The following is a 7,609-nucleotide window of genomic DNA, read 5'->3' as shown; positions in this document are numbered from 1 at the left end:
GGTCCAGCTTACTGGCATGTTAACTCCTACAATTACTGGATTCAACTGCTACTAGGACTTTAAAGTGAAACACTTTTTAAAAGTCTCCAGGACTGATGCTAGACTCCCTATTCAAGACTCTCTATTCAAGAGGGTACATCAATGAGGGAACCCCGCCTCCACAGACCTCAGTGTATGTGTTTCTTTGTGTTTCCCTGACCATACCTATAAGACAGGTCCCAGCAGGCTGTGCAGAACACTCATCATAGAGTGTGTTGTCTGAGTTTCTGAGCTATGCAGTGGCACAGGCACAGTAAGTAAGGACATTTCCTATCCAGTTATGAATAACATTTGGCACAGTAAGAAGGTCCTGGTGCACTTAGCAAACAGCCATGTCTGTTATGTAGCAGCTTCATTTATTTTTGCTTATAATTGCTAAGCAGGAGAGAAGGAACAATTTATTAATCCTATGACTAAGGAGTCATAAAATAATTTTGCTGTATAGGGAATAGGTGCTACAAAGGCTCTGTTCATATCCCACTACTGTAAGGCAAACACAGCCTTTTGTTCAGTATCTTTTTTAATTTATCATTTGCTTTGCCTCTAAAACTATTCTAATCCTATGGACAAGGTTAATAGACAATAAGGTCGTCAAGTTGATTTCTTTGTTCAGGCCTGCTCTAATTCCAGAACAGTTTTCCAGTGTGAGCCTCTTAACTTGGTCATGCAGGATTTTTTTTTCTCTCATTTCAAACTGAATCCCATCCTAGTTACTAGAAAATATGTTGCACTGATACAAAGCTCAAATCCTGTAGCCCCAGTTCTGAATCCCAAAGGTAGTTAACTAGGAATACACTTTAAGACCACTTTGTACAAACACTTTAGAAATCTATTTGGCTCTCAGAAAATTGGAAATAGTTCTACCCCAGGACTCAGCTTAAACACTCCTGGACATATACTCAAAAGCTGCAGGGACACTTGCTCAACTATGTTCACAACAGCTTTATTTGTAATAGACAGAAACTGGAAACAACCTAGATGGCCTTCAACTGAAGAATGGATAAAGAAAATGTGGTACATCAACACAATGTAATACTATTCAGCTGTTAAAAACAAAGACATTGTGAATCTTGCAGGCAAATGTATGAAACTGGAGAATATCATTCTGAGTAACGTTACCCAGAAACAGAAAGATACATATGACAGGTTCCTAACATAGCTGTCTCCTGAAAGACTTCATCCAGCAGTGGGTGTAAACAGATTTAGAGACCCATAGCTAAACATCAGACAGATTGGAAGAGTGGGGAAAAGAATTGAGCAAGCTAGAGTGGTCAAGGACACCACAAGAAGACCCACAGTATCAACTAATCTGGGCCCAGGCTTGCTCACAGAGACTTAATCACCAACAAAGGAACATGCAGGGCCTGAACCTAGGCTCCCTACATAATGGACCAAATATGCAGTTTGGTCTTCATGTGGGTCCCCTAACAAGTTGTGCAGGGTTGTCTTGGATTCCGTTCCTGCCATTGGATCCTCTTTCCTTATCTGGACTGCCTTATTGGGCCTCAGTAGGAAAGGATGTGCCTAGTCCTGTGTGACTAGATGTCCCAGGATTTGGTAGTTCCTAAAGATTGTTACCCCTAAGGAAGAAGGGGAGGGGGTGATAGGTGGAGGAATTTAAATGAGTGGGACTGGAAGGAGAGGAGGGATGTAAAGTGAATACAAAAATTAATTATTAAAAAAAGTTTGAGTTACTGTTCTTGATTTTGAGATGTATCTCAGGACAGAGTCAGTTACCTTCTCCCTCTTAACTTTTAAAATATACCCATGTCCCAACTAAAATAAGCATCACATAGGAAGAATTTTAAGCACTGCCACAATAAGGTGTTACTGGCACTGATAAATACAATAGTTAGATAATTTGATGTTTCTGCAGTATATACATGTGTCAGAGCTTCATATTTTATCTATAAAATTTATTAATGTTATCTGTAGCAATGAATAAAACTTTGAAAAATATCACATAGGACTGTGGATATAACTCAGTGGTAGAGCCCTTGGCTTATACACACAAAGTCCTGAGTTGCATCCCCAGAACCAATTTAAAAACAAAGCATCACAAAGTGTTACGAAAGCATCTATTTGTGCCCAGTTGACCCTCCTTCAAAGGCAGGGTATACATGTCAACTGGATCAGGCCCTTGTTAACCTGGGAATGGGTAGAGTTCAAGCTCAACCCTAGAATTGCTATTCAATGTGATGTTTGGCTTATTAAAGTCTCTCTGCAACTAAATGAATAAGGAAATAGATGAAATGAAACTGAGTTAATCCAGAAGAAGCATATAAAGAGGTGGACTTCGACTGGATCATGGAGGGCACCCTGAAAACCCTGCATAAGATGTCTGGAGCCAGGATGGAAACTGTGCAGAACGAGTCCCCAAAAGGACTGAAATCTCTCCAGGAGAGAGGATGGAAGGAAATACCTGCCTTCTAAGGGCAATTGGTGCTCAAATCAACCTAGAAATCTTATATTTGCTCTCCTTTTCAGTGGGAAGCCTCTTTGCCTGGCTAGGATTTCAACAGACATATTTTTAAATTGCTTTATTATCATGACCCAGATATAAATATCATGGCAGGAGCCCATGAGGTGGGGGCTCAATTTACTCTAACTGGAAGCAGGGGTGGAGAAGCATCAGCTCCACTATCCCTCATACTAGAGTGGGGTTTCCATAGCAACCAGCTGAGTCACTAATGAAAATAGAACAGTTGCACTATGACTAGACTGACATTATGTGACATTCTCTTATTTTACTGTAGCTCTAATGATGTCTTCAGTAGCAGTGACAGAGAGAAAAGGTTCTGACCTCTCAATTAAACCTGCAGCTGGCTTGACATGCTGGGCCTTTCGCTTAATGAATGGGAATCTCTATGTGAAAATTCTGCTTTAGAGAAAAACACTTTAGGAATTTGTCTGAGTCATATATTAGGCTTGTTGACTCCATTGTTCCTTTAATATGATTTCTTCTTTTCCAAATTAAGGTTGTAATAAGGCAGATGAGCCCCAAATGCAAAACAGGAAGGGCAAAAATTAGTGAGATGACATGACAGAGTGATATTAATACATCAGTGAGGTTGCAAAATCAACACAGCTACCAGAATCAATCCTGGCCTTCCTCCAGCAGTGTATACCAAATGCTAGTAAGCAAAAAAGGTAGCATCTCCATTATAAATTAGACATATTCTAAGCAAGGAATTGGAATGAGACCCATTAGAAATAAGGGATGTGAGTTCTATCATCTACAATATCCATTCACTGTTCATCTGTATTCAGCACCTTGTGTTAGGAAGGAATGTTCTCATGTCAAATTCTCAGGCTAAAAGAAGGTGAATTGAGTTTGGAACTTCGAAATGCACGTGAATCTACATAAAATGATGCCCTGCCACTTCTACAAAAACCAGATAGAAACTAGTCATTTGTATGCAAATTTTTAAGCAAAGTTAATAAACTACCAATAATTGAGTATACAAATGCAGTTTGAAAATAGCTAAAGCATTATTACTGATGCTACAATGCTGAGAATATTCTGGTTTTGTTGTATTTTCTTTTCAAATATACTTGTTTGCAAACATATGAACTTGTTTTTAAATCTGGCATTGAATTGCTTTCATCTATATAAGAAGAGGTATGCAGCTGATGTCAGCATTTGTTACAAACTATGTCGGAGTTTGTGAATTCGAGTGTTGGCTTTGGCATCTCTTTATCAGCAGGCGAGGAGAGAGCTCATTTATTATTAAAAGAGCCCTCCAGCAAGTCTCTCATGTCAGCAAAATATTGCTTGACTAATATTCTTAGTCTATGCCTTGAATCATGGTACTCTTTTCCTCAAGAACTTAAGTGACCACTTTCACCACATCACTCTCTTAGCAGCAGATGACAGTTACCTTCAGAGAAGTGGTGTCTAACCATGTGGCAGGCCACCTATAGCTTTGTTCCAGGGCATCCTTCTATGCATATGTCTCTTTCCTAGCAACACATCCCTCCCTTCCTGTCATGCTAATTCTCATCTCCATGTCTTCTCATCAACAAAAGGACCCTTTTTCCTCCATAATTTGTTCCCACATCCTAACTCATTCTTGCGCAGAGGACTAATGTCACTTACTTCCTTTCGTAGATCAAGGTTGCTTCTGTAAACAGGACATTCTTCTCAGCTGACTAATTACTGTTTTCATAACCCCTTTTTCCTACCGGCACAATCTTTTCTCTTGACAGAGGCCTCACTTCATACTCATCTTCATTCAGTCATGCCATAATGTGTCAGTTCAATAAGCACCGATGGGACATTTATGCAAGGTCTATAAAGTCCCACAGGAGACTTAATGTGGATGGAGTGTTGGGTATGAGGAAATCAGAGAGGAGATAATGCACACAGGATAATAAAGAATGAGACAACTTAACCACCTGAAGTTTCCAGCTTTTTATCAAGTGTTGCTTTGTCAAAGTCTCATTGCCCAATGAAAGGAGAGAGGGCCACAGGAGAGGCATATGGTAGTCTCTTTCCCAATCACAGCAGCACTGCTCTTACCCACTGCATGGCTCCAGACTTCTGGGACTTTTGATTAAAATTGATTCTTGGGGAAAAAAAAGTAATTTTAAGGAACAAATGTTGAAAATATCTCTTTAGAATAACAAAATGTCTATCATCTGGGTAAGAGCAAGCATGTATCTGATGATGAGTTAGTGCTTAATTCATACCAGAAAGTCAGCACATTGCCTTACTCACCAATGACATATATAGCATCATACACTCTGGACAGATGTTTTATTTATTTATTTGACCACTATGAAGAACCAAAGATAATGATAGTTAAATTTACAGACATCCTGGTAGATTTTGCCCCCAGTTAGAAAACAAAAAGAGCATCTATTACTGTGTGGATAGTTCTTTTGTCTTAGGGAAACATTTTTTTTTTTGCCTTATTGCACCGAATAGCTAAAGGAATTGTAAAATATGACTAAAACCCAGCTCTCTACACATATTCAGCATGTAAATTAGTGCCTCCAATGAATATTATCAGAGAAACACACAGGGGAGAAAGTAAAAGTTTATGGAAGGGAGCTGAGGGAGCTGGCATATGTGAGAAATAAGCATAGGAATAGTCTCTGGTGTTGTACCAGCCCAGACATAGAAGAATGGGCTGGCATAAAACCGTAGTCACCCTTTGTCAAAATGACTCTATCCTGGACATTGCCCTTGGGGAACATGCACACAGCTGCTACCACCTCTGCTGTTGTTCTCAACCATTTGAGGATGATTTGAAAAAACTCTCAGAGTGTTCCTAGGTGCCAAATCAATTAAAACAAACTTAATTTTATGACTATTTTCCTACTGAAACAGATGTTCAAAAGATCTTTCATGTTAAAGGTTTTGGAATAAATAGAAACAGTAAAAAATATCCCCATTTATGGGTCTGTTCTGCTACAAAGATGAGATACATTTGATAGTTCAGCAGTATCTTGAATGGGAAGCACTCATGTTTGGGAGTCAGGTATACTTTAGCTGAAAGTAGTGGTTCTGTTATTTGAAGGCAGACTAAAAAAAAAAATAGAAATTGTTTATATATTTGTAGGTATGAAAGTTCACTAGAAAACCTACTGACTGTACTATTTCTGCTAACTAGAGACCAAACCCACATTCTTGTATATAAGCTCCACTTATTTGTATCTATTGCCCATGACATATTTTTCTTCCACTATACCAAGCTCCCACTTCCTCAAAATCTGATTGAAACTTGTTGATTTCCATGCAGCCTTCAATTTCCTGTTTGCCATTCTAAATATTTTACTGCTAACTTAGGAATACTAGATTGTAGAATGGCCTTACTTGAAGGGACTAAAAGTCTCAAAACAACACTAAGCAAGTCATCTATTGTGTCTTAAGAGCCAGTGTTCCAGTATAACAGTTTATGCTACCTGTAAACACCATTCCATTGCTATTTCATTGTCATGTGTACAAAACTTGTGCTGCCTGTAAACACTATTCCATTGCTATTACATTCTTCACATGGACACCCCTAGGCACTATTTATTTGTTGGTAGTTACAGACACAATGGCTCTCTTAATGCCTGTCTGAGGAATGGTTATTAGAAAACAAAGAGTGGTTTCACAGGTGGCCTGTGTAATTAGTAAAACTACTAACATTACAGCAAAAATATTAAAAAAATAGATGGGTGAGTTGATAACCATGATTTTACAAAATAGAGCAACTATAGATTATTTTTTTGCTCAAACACAATATTGGTTGTCAACTATTTCTAGTCATGTGTTGTTTTAATATGTCAGTTTTTTCTGATACTATTTATAGTCAAATTAATTATTTGCACCTGATCCAGTGCCTTGGACTAGTCTGGTCAATACTGCTTGCCTTACTAACAATCTCTAGGTTCCAGCCAGGGCACGGTCCATTCACTCTAAATCTATGAGACCCTCACATACCATATTCTAATGCCTCTGTCAAGCCAGAAACTACATAACTTGTGCCAGTGTTTACCAGGGTAAATTCATCTGCTCTTAACTTCCATATATCTTCCTCAAACTCAAATATACCCTCAAATTCAGGCTTGAACCAGGACACACATCCTGTCCATCACCCTAGCCTTAAATGTAGGCTTTACTTCATTCTACCTAATCTGTCTTCAATAATCAGGCCCAAACCATCTGGCACATCCTGTGCTCTGACTCAATTTGCTCTGTTCATTTCATAAATGAAACTAATAAAAAAATACACATGCCCAGATGCCATTGCAATAATAGAGGCAATATAAAAGATAGAACCTGTATTCTGCCCTCCTAAACCCACCAATCTTTTAGAAATGTTTGAAGCATGATAGTTAATCCTCTCTAAACTCCCCTGACAGGTGAGCATATCCTTCTCACTACCACCCCATGAAACACACATACACACACACACACACACACACACACACACACACACACACACACACAGGGGAGAGAGAGAGAGAGAGAGAGAGAGAGAGAGAGAGAGAGAGAGAGAGAGAGAAAGAGAGAGAGAGTTCTATTTATGTCCTAAGCAGCTCAGTGGTTGGGCCACTCCCAAACTTCTGTGTTGCTAACATCTTCCGTCCAATACTCCTGAGTTATTACTTACTAAAATCTATATTCCATCTTTGCTACCCCAGACCCAATCACGGGTGAGACCCCTGGGGCCATTCTTCCCTGGCTCTTATTTGGCTGTATGCTTTCTTTCTTGCAGCTTCCAAGCCTGATCTTCCTGATTTTCCATCATGGTGATGCTAAATCCTTCTTCCCATGGTTCCCTTGCTGGGGAAATTTAAAGTCTCACCTCTGACTCCTTGCCCAGCCATTGGCCCTTGGAAAGTTTATTTACCAATTAGAGCCAACTGGGGCCATCTTACAGGCAGATATACAACTTCCCATGTAATTTTTGGAGCCAAATTAACACAAATAACATTAGAACCAATTCACAACAAATATTCACCAATAAGAATAGCCTTGATGAACCCCATGTTTAAAAATATTGTAACTACCATCAAATAATTCAAGGAGTTTAAAGAATACCCACAGAAGCAACTCAATGGCATTAAAGACATA

Source organism: Mastomys coucha, unplaced genomic scaffold (genome assembly GCF_008632895.1).
Source record: "Mastomys coucha isolate ucsf_1 unplaced genomic scaffold, UCSF_Mcou_1 pScaffold8, whole genome shotgun sequence".
NCBI lineage: Eukaryota > Metazoa > Chordata > Mammalia > Rodentia > Muridae > Mastomys > Mastomys coucha.
This window is presented reverse-complemented; position numbering follows the sequence as displayed.